The sequence below is a fragment of the Crinia signifera genome, chromosome 6 (genome assembly GCF_055691185.1).
Source record: "Crinia signifera chromosome 6, ASM5569118v1, whole genome shotgun sequence".
NCBI lineage: Eukaryota > Metazoa > Chordata > Amphibia > Anura > Myobatrachidae > Crinia > Crinia signifera.
Window position 1 is genome coordinate 187,536,305 of NC_139222.1, and position 19,597 is coordinate 187,555,901.

General features: G+C 45.1%; 2 non-coding genes across 2 annotated transcripts; both read right to left on the minus strand.

The window, feature by feature from the left end:
- Window positions 1-10,031: 10,031 nt before the first annotated feature.
- Window positions 10,032-10,138, minus strand: LOC146012798 (U6 spliceosomal RNA). The gene has a single exon (XR_014445802.1). It is a non-coding gene; the product is annotated as a U6 spliceosomal RNA (small nuclear RNA).
- Window positions 10,139-15,942: 5,804 nt separating this feature from the next.
- On the minus strand, window positions 15,943-16,049 carry LOC146012799 (U6 spliceosomal RNA). The gene has a single exon (XR_014445803.1). It is a non-coding gene; the product is annotated as a U6 spliceosomal RNA (small nuclear RNA).
- Between the last annotated feature and the right edge of the window lie 3,548 nt (window positions 16,050-19,597).

A 19,597-nucleotide genomic window follows, 5' to 3' on the forward strand; every position in this document is an offset into this window, starting at 1 on the left:
AACATAAAAGTATTATTTGAATAAAAATGTACATCAGTATCATAATGAATTGCAAATTCTTTTTGTGCTAAATTTATTTACATTGTTCTGCTAATTGTAATGACTTTATAGCTGTTACTAAACACATATATTTTTAAATATATAAATATACACCTTGGCATAACCATGTTGCACTGCAGGTGGGCAGTTTTAAAATTTGCAGAGATTTAACCTGGGTAAACACTATGGGCCTGATTCAGATCTTTCTCAAATAGGCAAAACCATGTGCACTTCAGGTGAGGGCAGATGTAACATGTGCGGAGAGAGTTACATTTGGGTGAGGTGTGGTCAGGCTGAAATCTAAATTGCTGTTTAAAAATAGAGCAGTCAGTATTTAACCTGCACAGAAACAAACTAAAGCTGGTTTCACATTGCAAAAACCTGCTTTCAACTCGTTTTTTTAACCTTTTTTCAAATGGGTCAAAACCCAGTTAAACCCCTTTCACATTGCATGTTGTAACTGGTATATTGCAGTTTCAATACCATTTTTGTACCTTCAGATTCAACCCATTTCACCCATAGAAAGCCATACAATGTAATTTTAAAAGTTTTTTTCCTGCTTGTGGGCGGGGATCAAGTGTGATTAGCATTTGTAGCAAATACCGTTTCTGAGCTGTTCAGACTGCAGGAAAAACGGCTCAGAAATGTGTAGGATCCTTCTTTTAACACGTTTCAAAATACCGGTATTTTGTAACCGGTAAATTGATTGTGGAGCTTTCATATTGCAGCTGGTACCGTTTTAAAGCAGTTAAAAATCGGCAATATGCCATGTTAAAAGTAAACTGCAATGTGAAAGGGACTTCACTCACCTAAATCTAAGTGATGTAATATGGCAAATTGTGCAGTGTGTGTACATGGACACAATATATTGTATCATTGTCGGATTGTTCTGGTGTGTACCTAGATTTATATTTGAGAGCGGTGTGTCCAATCTCATATCTAAATTGCAGTGTAAAATAAAGCTTTCCAGCTGTTGTGGGATACATGCAAAATCAGACAATATTTACCCAGCAAGAATGTAAAAGAAAAACATTGTTTACCTTATATTACAACATGATTTGTCCAGGTGCCAAGTTACTTCTCATTTAGCTCTGCTTCCAATTGAGAATCAGTCCCAATATGCATAGATTTTGCATATTCGGTCACGCCCCAACTCTTTTGTCAGTCCTTTGGTTAATCTCCACTGCCTTTGTTTGTACCTGAATAAAAAGCACTATGAGGGTAGACTTGTCCAGTATCCCCCATAACACCAGCCACCTTGTATACAGTACTCTATATGATTGTGTTTTGTTCACAGTGTTAGTTATACTGCTTTCAAATTGCAGAAATGGGTAATGACACGGTATTCTTAAATGGGACTTTAAAACTGGTCTGAGCCTTGAGACCTTTCACATTGCAGGTGAAAACCGTTTTAAAAATCATTTAATACCATTCAAACATTCAACCCGTTTAACCCCCAAGGGACACGTTTCAAGCCATTGAAATAGAGCTGTTCAAACTGCCAAAAAAACAGCTTTAAAACGTGTAGGACTCTGCTTTTTAACCGTGTTGAAATACCGGTTAACTTTAACCGGTAAATCAACTCTGGCACTTTCACATTGCAGCCTTAAACGTTTTAAAATGGAAAAAAAACGGCAATATACCGTTTTAAAAGTGCGATGTGAAAGGGGTATGACTGAATATCAAGCTGTTTTTATTGTAATATGCATCAGAAAGGTTTGAGACACATGCAATACATTTTTAAATATATTTTATAACAAATACTCTGAGTGATATAATATGACTAAACTGTCAATTTAAGCAACATTATCTTCACAAAGGGGCATATTTAGTAATGATCAGGTTTGGGATTCTTTAATATTTGTAGGTACCTTCCAAAACTGTATGGATACCTGCAAAATAAATGATTGTCTAAAACCATATTTGTTATATAACTATGACTTAAATAGTATTTATTTATTAACAGTTCCTTATGAGAGGGTTGATGCATTATGCCTGGAGAAGTGATTAAGTAGCTGGTGATAGTCCACCATTTAATCAGATCCTAACTGTTATTTTTGAAATCCAGCCTGTAACTTGACAGTTTGGAGTTGATTTGCAGGTGCGTTACCACCTTCCACTTTATCACTTCACCAGGCTTAATAAAGTTGCCCCGTAGTGTTTTGGTAAACAACTAAAATTACAATAAATGTGTTACATAGTAACTTAGTAACAAAGTAAGTGTAAATAAAGGTGTTCGTCCTTCAAGTTCAACCTGTTATGTCTTAGCGTCCAAATATATGTAGATGGATAGGTAAACAGATAGATAGATAGCCCCAAGTTCAAGTGTCCAAATATATGTAGATGGATAGGTAGACAGATTGATAGATAGCCTCAAGTTCAAGTGTCCAAATATATGTAGATAGATAGATAGATAGATAGATAGATAGATAGATAGATAGATAGATAGCCAGCCAGCCTCACTGGGGTTATCATGTGACAGGCTAACATCATAAACAGGCTTTGTGATGTCACACAACATTTGTAAAACTTTCTGCTTGGTTAAGGACTGTCACTTATTAGCTGTATCAGCTGATATTACATCTCACCCTGTAAGGTAAGTGTAGACACATTCATACACACACACACACACACACACACACACACACACACACACACACACGCACACATACACACACACACACACACACACAAACACAATGGTGAGCAGTACAGTATAATAAAAATAATTAATGATGATGGTGCTCCTGTAGTTTACAGAAGGTATTTACAGAAGGTATGTTCTGTAAAGCCATTGTATTAACAGCATGACATTGAAAAGGGGGGTTGGGCGACAGAGTTCTGTAAGAAACCTGGTGGGACTTTACTACTCAGACTCTGTTGGAGGCCTGGAGCTGTGGTAACTTGTTCTGTGAGAATCTTAGAGTGTGGAGAAGCAGAAAAGCAGTCACAGCCTAGAGCAGGGGTGGTGGCCAAACCTGTCCTCAAGATCTACCAACGGTGCATGTTTTCCAGGCAACCTGTGCATCTATAGTAGGAATGAATGCAGCAGGTTTGAAAATGTGACAGTTAGTAATGACTACAGCTGTGCACCAGCTAGGTAACCTGGAAAACGTGGACCGTTGGTAGATCTCGAGGACCGGTTTGGCCACCCCTGGCCTAGAGCATTGGTGTACCAGGACTTCCTGTGTCCATACTACTACCGCCACCCAGTCTCTTATACTACCATCACTCCACCCACAGTTATCATTTGTATAATCACTACACCCAAGATGGCACTGTGTTACTAAGCTTAAATAATGTAGATACTTAATTTAGCCTTGAACATAACAGCTGATTACTGATGTAATGTAAAAATATTTTTTGAGCTCCAGCAGCAGAGCTCCTCCTCCGGAGGCCGCTGCTGATTGGCTGGGGGAGGACCCAGCTTGGCGGAGGACCCAGCTCGGGGGAGGAGCCATATGTGTAAGCAAACACGGCTTCTCCAGGACGATGGTCCAGGAGATGTGCTTTGTTGTTTTAACCCCGTGGATGCCTACTATGGATTGAAGAGGACACGACCTACGTTGAAAGGCCCTGGTGAGTATAATTTCCTTCCGCAGGTACCAAATGGGATTCTACTGGACAAGGGGACGGGCCTACATTGGAATCCATAGGTGAGTATGTATGAATGATTGTAGCATGAATTAAACTTGTATTTCTCTTATGTGTGTTTCTTTTATTTCACTGTTGGTTTTGTTGTAGAACTACAAGTACCAGCTAGGAGTTGTAGTTCCAAAACAAAACCCAATAGTTTATTATCTTATTTTTACACACAAAAAAAAAATCAGCCCGGTGCCCATCTCCCTATCGGGGACAGCCGTGGGCTTCAGCCTAGGCTGGGGTTATTCTGAAGGGGGGAACCCTTTATTCCCCCAGGCTCCCATCCCAGGTTGGCCAGTCAGGGGGTTTAATGCATTGGTCGGTGATACTTGTATGAAAAGTTTCCCCTGGCTGTGGCATTACCCTGCTGGCTGTTTGGGCCTGGTGCTGGTTTTCAAAATACGGGGGACCCCTTTTATTTTTGGCCCCCATATTTTGGGAACCAGCCCATGGGTCTGGCACTGGTTTCAGACATCCTATTTTTTTGTCCACTGGAATTTCTAAAACCATAACCTATTTAATGATTATAGCCGTGGGGGGGAAACGCTGTTTATTTAAAAAAAATTGTATTTATTTATTCTTTTTATTCTTTCATACCTGTTCGTACAGGGATCATCAGTATATTATTCTTTAAAATAGCTAATTATCATGTGTGTAAGAAAAAAGAAGACCCCTTATTACAAGCAAGCTAGTTTTTTTCCAGTCCTGACCAGGAGTGTAACTTCATTCTAGTCTCCTGGAGGAAATTTGAAATTTGGTGCCCCCCTCCCCTTAAAAAAAAACAACACACACACAACTTAAAGAATTATTTAGATAGCGCCTTCAGCTGGTCCACAGGTACGGATGCACCGAATATCCTGGCACGTAATGTAGGAGTGGATGCTTTTGTTTGTTCCAAGTTGGTGCAAAAACTACAGAACAAATTTTGCTGAAAAGCCTCACTTTGTAGTGTAAATTCGTAGAAATAGCGTTCACCTTGAGCTGTCAAGTTAAGGCTGAGAAAAAGAAAAACTACATTTATTGGCATGTAAAGTAGGGGTGGGCCTGAGAACTGAATGCCTTTCGTATTGTCAGCATTATGAAGCCTGTTCTCGAGTCAGTACAAGCACAGATCTTTATATATGCACTCAAAGCAACAGAGCCCAAAACACAAATACAGTATTATATATAGGGCGACTGTACAGTAAGATTATTAACTATGACATAGACGTGTGCGATGCAGTAGGTAGAAGCTAGTATCACTGAATATGGTTTCGTTCATACTAACTATATAATGTTAAAAAGTTTCTAAAATTGATTTCACAATACACGATCCCTAAACACTATGGGTCTAATTCAGACTTCATTGCAGGGCAATTTTGTTCTGAAAATGGGCAAAACCATGTGCACTACAAGTGGGGCAGATGTAACATGTGTGAGAGAGAGATTTTGGTGGGGTGTGTTTAAACTGAAATCTAAAATGCAGTGAAAAAAACAAAGAAGCCAGTATTTACCCTGCATAGAACCAAAATAAGTAATTTAAATGTAACTATCTCTGCACATAGTTTTGCCCAAATTGAGAACAAATGTGTACTGCAATAATTCAGACCTAATAGATATAGATATAAGGCCTAATTCAGACCTTATATCTATCATGCACTACAGCAACATCTAGTACACAAGAGAACAATTTTTGCAGATCCCATTATACTCAGCTATTTTATACCCGCACCCTAGTGTGGGCATCTATTATAAATACAACAGTGCACCAGACACTAACACCAATATCCCACCTTTACTCCGTGGTGCAAGTAGAAACCTAAAGCCAAAAAAGGGCTACATGACAATAGAGGTGCGGCCACATTATGCTAAACACTGCAATGCCTCTTACACATTATGCCTCACATCATAATGCCCATTACACATTATGCCAGACATCGTAATGCCCATTACACATTATTGTAGACACCGTCATGCCCCTTCAAATCTAACTCTCTCTGCACGTTACATGTGCCTCGCCTGCAGTGCAACATGGTTTTGTCTCTCTGCAAAATTGCAGCCTTAAATTTTTAACATGGGTTTCTATGGTGGGATCCGCCGATAGACACCGATATTAGCTTTCCCGGAGGCTGCTCCAAATTGGCTGGGGGAGGACCCGGTGTATGAAGTCGCCGGGAAATCCCTCAGTTCTGGGGAGGAGCCGCAAATGTAAACACTTGCGGATCCTACAGTTCGTTATGGTGCATTGACTGTCTTCTTTTTTTAACCCATGAATGCCTACATGGAACAAAGAGGATGCGATCGGATGAGCTGGTGAGTATAATTTCCTTTCACAGGTACCCTAATGAATATACACTGGAGAAGAGGACAGGCCTACGGTGGACCCTATCAGTAAGTATGTCTGTGTGAGTGTAGTGTGTTTTAAACTTTTATTTTCTCTTCTTTTATGCCGAATTCCGACTGTTGGAGAGTCACCCGGCACCCCTCCAGAGATACTTGCCAGCGCCATATAGCATCAGCATAGTGTTGATGTGCTGTGTCTCTCCTTCCGGATGGCTTTACTGGGCATGCATAACCTATTGCTACTATCTTAAGATCTCTTATACAGCTCTGAGCTGGCAGCCACCACAGACAGGGACAGAATGAGTAAATGGGCAACGACACCTGCAGCTGATGAACCTTTTTTCTTACAAGGGCCATTTGTAATGGCTAAAATCCTTCCGGGGGCCCTATCAAAATTATCAACTTTAAAAGTACCCTGATTACCCCCTCCCAAGCTTTTGCTGCCGCTCAATAACTGCTGCCTGCCGGCACCCGGCTGCTGCAGCTGGATGCCTGTCACGTGATCTCGCTCCCACCCGCGTCATCACCTCACGCGAGAATCCCTTCCTGGTCTCCCATGCAGATGGACAGGCAGGGGCAAACGCAGGATTTTCAGAAGGGGGTTTCCAGAGGGGCGGAGCAAAGTACGGAGATGGACACTTAGGTGACCCAGTATATGTTTTGATGTCCCGCGGGTGGTAGGGGGTATTATATCAACCGCTCAGCATGTAGGGCCTGGATCAGTAATTTCCACTAATTACCCCTTTACTGCACAGATGGTGGGAGATGAGGTGGGAGAAGGGGGCATTGGGCTGAATGAAGGGGCCCTGATACATAACTTCCAGGGTGGTAGGGGATGTTATGCAGAGGAGGGGTGTATAGTGGAGTGGGCTTATTATTTATAATTTTCTGGTGGGAGGACAACTTGCTTAACTGCAGATATTTCCAGTTCCCGGAAATAGATTTATTAGATTTTAATGGAATTAAAAACTAGAGAATCCCACCTACCAAATGGTATTGGGGACTAGGGGATCAGAGTTCAGCATGCAGAGCAATCTGCCAAGGAGTATATAAAACTACATACCAGGTGTGTGGAGCTGGAGCAGTAACCAGCTGCTTGAAGGCTGATATCTCTGGTTCTGGGAACAGTAGAGACAAGCTTCTAGTGTCCTTCAAAGGAGGAGAGTCACAGATTTTGGAATATATTCGCAGAAAAACTCTACGTCAGACAGAACCTGAAATATCTGACTGGGAACAGCAATTAACAGGCTTGGATGGGGACCACTGCTTTGAAGTCAGATATCTCCGGTTCCCAAGGTCCGAATTTAAAAATTCTTATACTCTTGGAAAGAGGGGACCCTCAGCTTTCAAACAATGATCCTTAGACTCCTGGGGGGGTTTCTGGGTACTCGGAAACCCCCCCTGCGTGCGCTACTGACAGGCAGGTGGGTGGGCCACACAAACTGGCTACGGAGGCCGTTTACGTCCCACGGGCCAGAGGTTCCCCACCAATGGTTTATACATTGCCCTGTGTGTCTGCATACTATCATACAGAGAGCAGTGCTGACAATGATGGAGTGCATAGCATCCCTGTCATTTCACATCCCTACATTCATACCTGGGGAGAAGCGGTATCAGCACACATATTGTGCGCTAAATCCACTTCGCCTCATAGCGATATTTAATTCAACCCCAGAGAGAGATAAAGGGCACAGCCAGTGTGTGGCAACAGCTAGTTTCCCCATAATCCCATGACCATTTCCCGCAATCCCTCCCAAAGCAGAATCTGATTTTTTTTGTGATTGGTATGCGGTCGACCTTTTGACTGTGGACCCAGACATTGTGGACCTAATGATCCACAACCGATATGATTATCTTCAACATATGCAGCTACAGTATAGCTAAAAGCCACTGGCTCCAGAGATAATAACACCTTCTTATGAATTGATAAATACTAATTATGGGGCTATTTTTCTATACCGCATAATGCATTTAATTATATTTATCCTTGAGGTTACTGGAAAAGTTTCAGTGTGTGACTTAGGTTTCACCTAGGTGATCATTAGATTTTGCATGGTCATACACCTGTAATTGTAACAACACAATACTATTAATCACTTGTAAACTAAATTGCAACATGAACAGTGACAAGTAGGATAGCTATGAGATCACCTGCCTGCTAGCCCAATAGACACCTCTGTATATCTTCAGCTGTACATATCCCGGGAAATGGTCCTCAATGCCTCTGTATTCCACTGCTCTCAATTCCACATGTGAAGATTAAGGGGGTTATTCTGGTTCACTCCTTCGGACAAATTCCTTCTTAGATGGACAAAACCATGTGCACTGCAGGGGGCAGATGTAACTTGTGCAGAGAGAGTTCGATTTGGGTGGGGTTTTACTTCAAAGTGAGATCTATATTGCAGTGTAGAAATAAAGATGCCAGTATTTTCCCTGCACAGAAACAAAAAAACTCACCCAAATCTAATTCTCTCTGTACAAGATACATCTGCTCGACCTGCAGTGCACATGGTTTTGTCCATTTAAGAAGGAATTTGCCAGAAGGAGTGAACCAGAATAACCCCCTAAACCCTCATTGTATTGTACATTATTTACACCAGGTCACTTCTGTGTGTGACTTTCCATAATGAAGGACAAGAATATAAGAATATACTTCAGACACCGCCATAGGTGCACCAGTCATATCGCAGGGACGGCTCTTTTCGGAGCCCTGTCCCTATTCCCTGATGTATGATACATATCTTCGATGGGATCGCATTTTACATTTCAGTAACATTACGCCCAGATCGCATTGTAAATGCAATCCATGGTAAAGGCCCCTATACCCTTTTCGGGTTGCATCACCTCCTCCCACCACATACAGAGCCCTCCACGCCGGCTACATTGTGTGGCTAGTTACTGTGTGCTGTCCCCTCCTCTGGGACCAGCACTGTGCCCTTTGAAACTCCAACTTCATATGTTCCTCATCTCTTCCCCCTCCCACCTTTGTCCATCCCTTTGCCTGCTCCTCTTTGTTCTACCACCACTTTCCCTCAATACACCCCCTGACCTCCCCCATTTCCAAATGGGTTCAGCTGAAAATGTATTCTGTAAAGTCTGCACCATGATCCGTAGGGTTGCATGGTTGTGTATGCTCCTGTGAAGGGGTCCCACAAGGCAGCTAGTCGCAATTCCAATGCAGCCACATGTACAACCCATTTGTAGGTGAGATAAAGGAGGCCATATTGGTAGATCGAATTCTGTCACTACCAAAGTCATCACCACTCCTGATCTTCTCCCACCTGGACAGAACCAAGAAGAGGCTCTAATGATGATTATAGCCTGCCATCAATTTGTAGATTATTATATTATTCTATAAACAGGTTGGGATCATTTGGTCTCCAGCATTATGGTCGACACTTATTCTCCCACCAAGCCCTAGTCGGCACATGTTGGCTCAAAAAACAGTGAAAAACTCCATGTCAACCTTTTGACTGTTGACCTAGACAATGTCGAACTAATGACCTGTCGAACTAACGATCTGACAAACTAATGACCTTTCGACCTTTTCCCATGTCGACCTTTTCCCAGGTCTACCTAATGGTGTCGACATAATGACTGTCGACCATAATGCTGTAGACCAAATGACCGCATCCTCTATAAACATACAATTGTTCTGAGGTACAATGTAGTATAATGTATATTTTATCACAATGGAACAGTACAAATGAATATTTAGAGTAAAACCTAGACGGGGCTGGGGTCTATGTAGATCCTAGAACAGAAAAATGCATTATTGTAAAAATGTTTCTTTATAAACAATATTTTTATTTATGGTCATTTCGAAGGTAAATAACAAAAGACAGAAGCTTTTTTGCGGCCATGTTCATTTTGTGGCACCTCATCATTTGACCACTAGTTGAGCATATCTATGAAACATCACACGTTGCCTTTAATTAGTTACATTAAAATGCAAAACAAAACCTAAAAAAAACACCGAAGGACTACGCTAATAATAGGAATGCTAATAAATATACATGATTATAAAACAAAATATGGAACGCTTCACGAATTTGCGTGTCATCCTTGCGCAGGGGCCATGCTAATCTTCTCTGTATCGTTCCAATTTTAGTATATGTGCTGCCGAAGCGAGCACAAACCAACAGCTTACCTCAGTGGTATATATAGTGATACAATTTTATTTATTTCAACTTATGGAGAGGTATGTCATACAAATAATGTTTGAGATCTCTTAGTAACCTATAATTGTAATGCTCTCACCTAATTTGAGTAATTTGAGGTTGGAAGCCTGAGGGCTGCAATATGGATACATGCAAGCTGCAGTTTACATGATAAAAGCAGTGTATGCAAATGACTAGGCCAGTTGCAGGGGATTGTGGGAGCACTGAGCCACTGCTTTTTCCAAGTAGCTGCACGCAGAGGCAGGGTCCTGAGTGTAGGAAGGCAATGTAATCTCCTATAATAGCCCAGATTTGCCACTCTGTGACTGTGTGTATAATGCTAAGCGGAGTCATAGAGTGACAGATCGGGGCTAATAGCCTATCAGCACAGCACTTGCCGAGATCGCCCTTCCCCAATCTCTCATCAGGAAAAAAGTATCACTCAGAGGCTTGCAAGTGATAAAGCAGTGTAAGTAAGTAAGTACCATCTGCAGCACACCCTGCATCTCCCACACCCACAGCACCACCGTACACAATCCCCCACCTGCGGCATACTTGCCTACCTGACCCTCTCCATGCGGGAGAAAATGCTCTGTTTCTGGACTTCCCTGGTAATGTATGATTACCATCAACTGTGGGGAGCTAGGTAAAGGTGTTTCACCACAGGTGATGGCAATCATATATTACCAGGGAAGTCCAGGAACAGAGCATTTTCTCCCTGAAGGAGAGGGTCAGGTAGGCATGTATGACCTCCGGCCACCCCGCATCAACCACTCCCCCACCCGCGGTACTAATGCACCTACCCACAGCACCCCCACACCCGGATCTCGTAAACCTGCATCCACTTGCAGTAACACCACAATCGCCCCTCCCCCACCCATAGTACACCCACTTTCCTAGCCTGTGCCTGCTTCCAGTGCCAGACATTCTTCTGGGGGTGGCGGTTTTACTGCTTAATCTTGACCCTTCCACCAGCCCTCACTCCTCCCATTATATGTCTGCCCCCTCCTCCCCCAAAAAATGAAAATGAATGAAAAAAATAATAATAATAATGGCGGGTCCGTATTGCACACATTTACATAGCACACACACACACACACACACATGCACACACATCACCAGAAATATATGCATAGGCATGTTGCATGCCTCCGTTAGCAGGAGAAATCAGTGGAGCAGGCAAGGGCATAAATACCATAGGTGCAAGGGGTGCAGCTGCTAGGGGGCCCAGAGCTGAAGGGGGCCCATCTTTGCTGTGTAATTTATATGTTTTACACACATTTATCACCATCAGTTGCTAATTAGGGGGCCCTTACAAACTTTTGCAATGGGGCCTACGAATCTCTAGGTACGCCTCTGGGAGCAGGAGAACTGAATTGACTTTTATTTCCTCCACAAATTGCTGAAGACGGGACGGGCGCTGACGTCCTGTGACATCGGCCGCACACCCCATGCAGGAATCGGTCTGCCTGGATTCCCATGGGAATGCCCAGCGCTTTCATGGGGATGCCCATAAAACACTAAGCGTTCCCGTGCGCTATCCCTGTTTCCGCCCCCAGCCCTCACTCCTGGCAATGAATGGCCTGGTGAGTGCGTACCTCGGCTAACCCGTTCGTTGCAGGGGTCAGCACATGCGCAAATACATGCTTGCACATGCTCAGATCCCCCACCATTGGAACTGGGCTGAATTTGCCCCTTTCCAAATGGTGCGTAATCACCCCCATAGTATATCTCATACACACACACTGCATGGTATTCCGTCCTTAGGTCGACAACCCTAATGACGACATTCATTGGGTCGACCACTGAAGGAGGACATGGCCTTAGATCGACATCTGAATAGGTCAATGGTCCAGATTCTCTAAGCTTCAAAAGTGATAAAATGGAGAGTGATAAACAGCCAGCCAATCAGCTCATGTCTGAGATTTTTCAAACACAATCTGTGACATGGCAGAAAGGAGCTGATTGGCTGGCTGTTTATCACTCTCCATTTTATTACTTTTGAAGCTTAGAGAATCTGGCCAATATGAGCTAAGGTGGACAGGGTCATTAGGTCAACACAATCATTCGGTCCACATGGGGAAGTTTGACAGTCAAAAGGTCGACATGGGTTTTTCACATTTTTTTGAGCAGACACGTGCCAACAGGCAATATTTCAGACCCTACCATCCACTATGGCTTGGAGGGAGAATAGAAGCTTCCCTGAAGCATGGCGAGCACAGCGAGCCATGTGAGGGGACGCGGTGCACCAATACGGTGTCCATGTCGACATTCGGGTCAAAAAATGCGAAAAATCCATGTCAAACTAATGCTTGTGTCGACCTAATAACCTAAGCCCATGTTGACCTTTTCAAGTGTCAACTTAAGCCCATGTCAACCTTCAGTGGTTGACCCAATGCATTTCCATTTACTGGTGGGCGGTCCTATGACCCATACCCCTCTCCAGTTATGGCCCATGACTCATCCCCCCCCCCCCCTACATGACACACATAGCTTGTCAGAGGAGAGTGGCGCCAGGGACATGTTGTGATTGCTGGTCATGCTGTATTCCCGGCAGTCTCCTGTAGCAGTGCAGAGAGAGATAAACGACACTGGTCAGTGCGGGGACAACAGCTAGTTTCTCATAATCCCATGATCATTTCCCATGATCCCATGCAGGGCCGGCGCCACCACTAGGCAGCTCTAGGCATTTGCCTAGGGCGCCGGCACCTGGAGGGCGGCAGTTTGCCCCTCACCCCCAGCGAACTGTGTAAAAAACTTGCGCCCCGGCGTCCCTGCAGTGCTGCTGGAGCGGTCAGGGCTGTCCGTGCCGCAGGGGTACCTGCGGCGCCATCATGTGTATAAAGCTGGCTCCTGGCTGCGGCCCGGCGGGGTCCCTGTAGTGAATAGAAAATAACTAGCGCTATTCGGGCGGCGGCGCGGGAAGCGCTAGTTATTTTCTATTCACTGCAGGGACCCCGCCGGCCGCAGCCAGCTTTGTTCACATGACGGCGCCTCAGGTACCCCTGTGGCACGGACACCCCTGACCGCTCCAGCAGCACTGCAGGGACGCCGGGGCGCAAGTTTTTTACACAGGTACCACCCCCCCCTCCCCCCACCCCGACTCGCCTGGGGCGCTCCGGTGCCTTGCACCGGCCCTGATCCCATAATCACTTGCAAAGTAGAATATACATTTTTTTGTGACTGATATGATTGATATGCGGTCATTAGGTCAACATTGTCTTGGTTGACAGTCAAAAGGTCGACCACTATTGATCGACAGCCAAAAGGTCAGTACATGAAAAAGGTTGACATGCATTAGATCAACATGGTTGAAACAAATCAAATGGTTGAAACAAGCAAAAGCTCAACGTGAATAAGGTTGACATGGAAAAGGGTCGACATGAGTTTTTCATGATTTTTTCTTAACCCGACTTACGTTACCATCCATGTCAACATGCGTCAACATAGACACCAAAAAACATGAAAACTTATGTCGGCCTTTTCCCATGTCAAGCTTTTTCATGTTGACCCTTTGATTGTGTAGACTTTGTGAGAATGTCAACCGAAAGCATATTGACGTTTTTCGTATGTCGACATTTTGACGGTCAACTAATAGTGGTCGACCTTTTGACGGTTTATCACTCCACCATAGGCGTGCACAGCCCATTTCCTTAGAGGGTGCACCATTGGAGGGGTGGGTGGGTCTATCACCACCTACTGATCGTATCTATCACCACCTACTGGACATGTCTATCACTGCCTAGTGGGCATCAATGCAAACTAAATAGGGGATATTTATTTATATGGACTTCAGTATCAATCATTCCCCCTACACATACCCTAGAAATAGCTACAGTTTATACTGTAATGCGCATTAAACATAATGCCACACACTGTAATGCCCATTAAACATATTATGCCACATAAATGAAGCTTACTTACATTAATATTATCGTTTATTTATATGGCACCAGAAGGGTTCTGCAACACCAGACAATACATAGATGAGAACCCCCCCCCCTCCCCCCCCCCAAGAAAATAGCGATTTACAGAACAAATACAAATTAGGACAAGTACATGGTAAATAAAAGACAGTTGAAACAGACACTGACGCAATGCTCATTGCAGTGGCGTAACTATCGTCCCGCAGCCCCCGCGGTGGCGGGGAGGCGCTGAGCGGGTGTGGGCGCCTGGGGGGCTGCGGGACATTACTTGCTGCCTTCTGCCGCCAGCGCCTGTGCCGGGTCCCAGCTCTCCCGAGTCCCGGCTACTGCTGCTGCAGCGCTGCTAATACAAATAGTGACACTCAGAAAATGGCTGCCCCCATACTGCAGTCACTTTTGATTAGCAGCAGTAGACGGGAGAGCGGGGACCAGGCGCAGATGCGACAGGAGGTAACGTCTCATCCACCCCTCACCCCGGCTCCTCTCCGCACACCCCGGCTCCCCTCCACCACACCCCGGCTCCCCTCCACTGGGTAAGGTAACGGCTGCATTGGGGGTGGGGGGTGGGGGGGGTGGGGGCGTTTGTTGTTAAACCTAGCGGAGGCGCCCCCCCTGCATTTTCGGCAGGGGGGAGCAGAATTAGTAGTTACGCCTCTGGCTCATTGCCAAGGGGGAAGTTACATGATCATTGCTAGAGGTAGTTACATGCTCTTTGCTCTGGGGAGATACATGCTCGTTGCTAGGGAGCCATTTTTGGAGGAGTCGCTTCCGACAGAATGTGTGTGTGCGGCCCGCTGTGGGTAGGAAGCCGGATGCGACGGCAACGAGGTGGTGTGGATGTGTTGCACATCAGGGGCTGTCTGAGCACATCCGGCACCACCCCACCTGCGCAAAGCTATGCACTCCACCCTGCACCAAATCATTAAAAGCACCTCCTGAACTTGATTGGCCCACAGCCCACCATGATCGTCAGCTGGAATAGACATTGATGAGTGAAAACCATCAATGGTTCCATGCCATAAATGTTCATCACCAGTAGCACAATTTATGGTGAAAAGCTATGTTAAACCACTGATGCACATCCCCAGCAGGGGCTGACAGGGAGTCGATGGGGATTATATTATTCTATAAACATGCAATTGTTCTGAGGTTCAAAGTATAATGTATATTTTATCACAATGGAACAGTAAAAATGAATATTTAAAATAAAACATAGACAGGGCTGGGGTCTATGTAGATCCTATAACAGAAAAATGCATTATTATAAAAATGTTTCTTTATAAAACAATATTTTTATTTATGGTCATTTCAAAGGTAAGATAAATACAAATAAGATAAATAAATATATATATATATAATATATATATATATATATATATATATATATATATATATATATATATATATATATATATAGCAGGGGGGAGAACCAGCACTCCAGGAGGTAGACAAAAGAAGATAATGATCGGGGTGCTGTGCGGGAAGGTAATGTAGACTGGGGTACAGCACTGCACTCTCTCGGATTTGCACACAAGAAGACGCCACACAGATTAGCGTCAGGTCGACGTTTCGGAAGTGACTCCTTTATCTAGACCAATATCCAAGTTCCTGACGCTAATCTGTGTGGCGTCTTCTTGTGTGCAAATCCGAGAGAGTGCAGTGCTGTACCCCAGTATATATATATCTCAGACAGAAGCTGTCTTGAGGCCATGTTAATTTTGTGGCACTAAATGACCTCATCATTCGACCACTATTTGAGCATATGTAACATTTAGTTACAGTAAAGTGCCCAACCAATGAAAAATAGTTTAGGCTAATAATAGGAATACTAATAAATATACATGACGATAAAACAAAATATGGAACGCTTCACGAATTTGCGTGTCATCCTTGCGCAGGGGCCATGCTAATCTTCTCTGTATCGTTCCAATTTTAGTATATGTGCTGCCGAAGCGAGCACAAACCAAATGCTTACTGCAGTGATATATATAGTGCTAAAAATGTATTTATTTCCACTTGTGGAGAGGAATGTTAGACAAATAATGTTTGGGGGGGCTCTAACAACACATAATTGTAATGCACTAACTAATGTCTTGTTTGAAGCCCTAGAGCTGCAATATAAATACATGAAAGCTGCAGTGCACATGATAAAAAATAGTGTATGCAAATGACTAGGTGAGTTGCAGGGGATTGTGGGAGCACTGAGGATAATGGGCTGGGTTAAGGCATACAAAAACATGCTATGGCCATTGACCACAACAATGCCAGTATAGTTGCAAGAATGGCCAGCTTATCGATCGAACATGCATACACACTGCACTTTTGTTCTGATATGGGCCTGTCCGGTCGGATGAATATTAAACAGCACTGAACCTTCCACCGACCGAGTATGGACGGACAAGACCATTTTTGGACGTTTATCGATCGCACAGCAGGCATCAGGACAACGCACACACCTATACAATCGAACGGCCGTTCGACCCAGAACAGAAGAACGGCCCAACGATTGTATATATGTGTGCCCAGCTTAATTTTCTGCGTTGTTACCACTCCCCCAGACTCCTGTGCTTACCTCAATGTGCTGCAGAGTGGGAAACTTTGGATTGCATTTGGAAACCCCCTCTAAAAATCCTGCGTTTGACACTGGAAATAGAGATGGGCACTAGTTCACTAGCTCACTTTGAATCAAAAGAATTGTTATTTCTGTTTTGAGTGCAGTATATGTTTGGGTACTCTTTACCTAGAACGGCGCCCACGATTGAAATCGCGGGATCGCGGGTAAAATCGCGGCAATCGCGGTAATCGCGGGTAAATCGCGGGTACATCAAAATCGGGTACCCGCGATTACCGCGATTTTCCCATAGGGAACAATGTTAAAAAGGCAGATTGACCGCGATTTTAGCGTTAAATGCCTCAATGCCCGCGATTTTTACATAGGAAACAATGTTAAATGGTCCACAGAGCCCTAATAGTCCCCCTGAATTGTTAAATGGCCCCCACAATTTTTAACGCCACCCCACGATCAACGTGAACCCGAAGCGTGGCGAGCGCAGCGAGCCCGCGAGGGGCGGCGGTACGCGTCCTACGACCTTTTCATGCCCTACTATCCACGTCGGCGTGGAGTTGAGAATAGAATAGTGTGGCGAGCGCAGCGAGCCACCGAGCCCGAAGCGTGGCGAGCGCAGCGAGCCCCGCGAGGGGACGCGGATACCTTCACAGGTAAACGCGTCCCTTCGCGGGCTTCACAGGTGTCCGCGTCGCCATGGACACCTGTGAAGCCCGCGAGGGGACGCGTTTACCTGTGAAGGTATCCGCGTCCCCTCGCGGGGCTCGCTGCGCTCGCCACGCTTCGGGCTCGGTGGCTCGCTGCGCTCGCCACACTATTCTATTCTCAACTCCACGCCGACGTGGATAGTAGGGCATGAAAAGGTCGTAGGACGCGTACCGCCGCCCCTCGCGGGGCTCGCTGCGCTCGCCACGCTTCGGGTTCACGTTGATCGTGGGGTGGCGTTAAAAATTTTGGGGGCCATTTAAGACTTCAGGGGGACTATTTGGGCTCTGTGGCCCATTTAACATTGTTTCCTATGTCAAAATCGCGGTCATTGAGGCATTTAACGGTAAAATCGCGGTCAATCTGCCTTTTAACATTGTTCCCTATGGGAAATCGCGGGCATCGCGTCGCGGGCATCGCGGGTACATTTATGGCCGGCCGCGACGCGACCGACGCGATTTTTCAGGTTTAACATGGTTTTCAATGGGAAAATCGCGGGCATCGCGTCGGTCGCGTCGCGGGTAGCCATAAATGTACCCGCGATGCCCGCGACGGGCGCCGTTCTAGGTAAAGAGTACCTATGTTTGTTTTATTTACATTTCGACTGATTTCGGAATGTAAAGCGAATTTCGTACGTCAATATCACAGGCGGTTATTTTCATTTATTTTTCTGTTTTTTTCTTACACTTTTTTAAAAAAAAAATACTACCGGATTTATTTTCACTCAGAAATGGGCATTTCAAACCTCCAGAAAGAAAATAACAAACTAGTTCTTTCTCAATCTTTCCAGAGCGGATGAACAATGAATGGTGCTGGTGTAGTTGAGAACAGAACGAACAGGGGTGGAGGGGGATAGGGGTGGCGCGGCAGATGTTTGGCCAATGCGTGGTGGAAAGTGCCGAAGATCGTCGGGGATGCAATCGGGCTGTGTCTTTGGGATGGGATCGTGGCCACACAAACGGTCACAGCCTCCAAGAACAACTGCAGCTCACTTTTAGTGAGCAACAGCTCACTTGCTCTTTCAAAAGAACTGATCAAAAGAACTGGTTCACTTACGGACAACACATCTCTAGTCTAAACGGGCTTTTATTTCCTCCGCAAATCGCCAAAGATGTGGCGGGCGCTGATGTACTGGGACATCAGCCACCCGCCCCTGGCAGGAACCAGGCCATCTGCGAATCCCCCAACATTGGAATGGGTCTGAATTCACCCCTTTCCGAATGGTACTGAAACACTCCCTTAGTATATCACACATAAACACACACTGCACACCACACACACTTGCATACACATAAATAGCCCACCACACACATACACACGCAGACCTCTTAATTTAATAAAATTAATTATGGCAAATAAATATATACAGCCACCCACATCCCGATCGATAGCTAAAACTAAGGTACTTGTGTATTATCACGGCGCCCATCGCATCGCATCGCATAACACTAATTAAGGTATGCGATGGGACCCGATTTTTGGGTCCAAAGACCCGCACTGTACAATAAAATATTGCAATGCATGCCATTAAAATGCTATGCGATGCGATTTTAGATAGTGTGGCGAGCGCAGCGAGCCATCAAGCCTGAAGCGTGGTGAGCGCAGCAAACCCCGCGAGGGGACGCAGAATACATGTAAAGTAATCCGCGTCCCCTCGCGGCGCTCGCCACACTATCTATAATCAACTCCACGCCGACGTGGATAGTGGGGGTATGAAAAGGTTGGAGGACGCGTACCACCGCCGCTCGCCATGCTTCGGGTTGGCATTGATAGTGGGGGTCATGTTGACAATGGGGGTGCATTTAACATTGCAAGCACTTGTACAATTAAAAATCGCATTGCATGCCATTTGCTGGCATGCGATTCTACACGATATTTAAGTGTACATTCCGGGTCATTTAACGCGAATATCGCATCGCATACCATATTTAGGGCCGCATTCATCATTGATCGCATTTACAATGCGATCTGGGCGGAATATTACCGCCCAGGATTGCATTGTAAAATGCGATCATTTCGCCCCAATGTATTATCAGCTGTGCACAGGGACAGGGCTCCGAAAGGAGCCCGTCCCTGCGAAGCGCTGACCCGGAAGCCGGGGGGTCTGCCCATGCGCGGTTATGCGCTGACCCCTGTGACCGCACTGCCGCTCGGGCAGTGCGATATGTAGCCATAGGCTACAATGGGCTATCGCCATATCACAATGGTGATAGCCCAGGGGTGCGATGCCGGGCTGC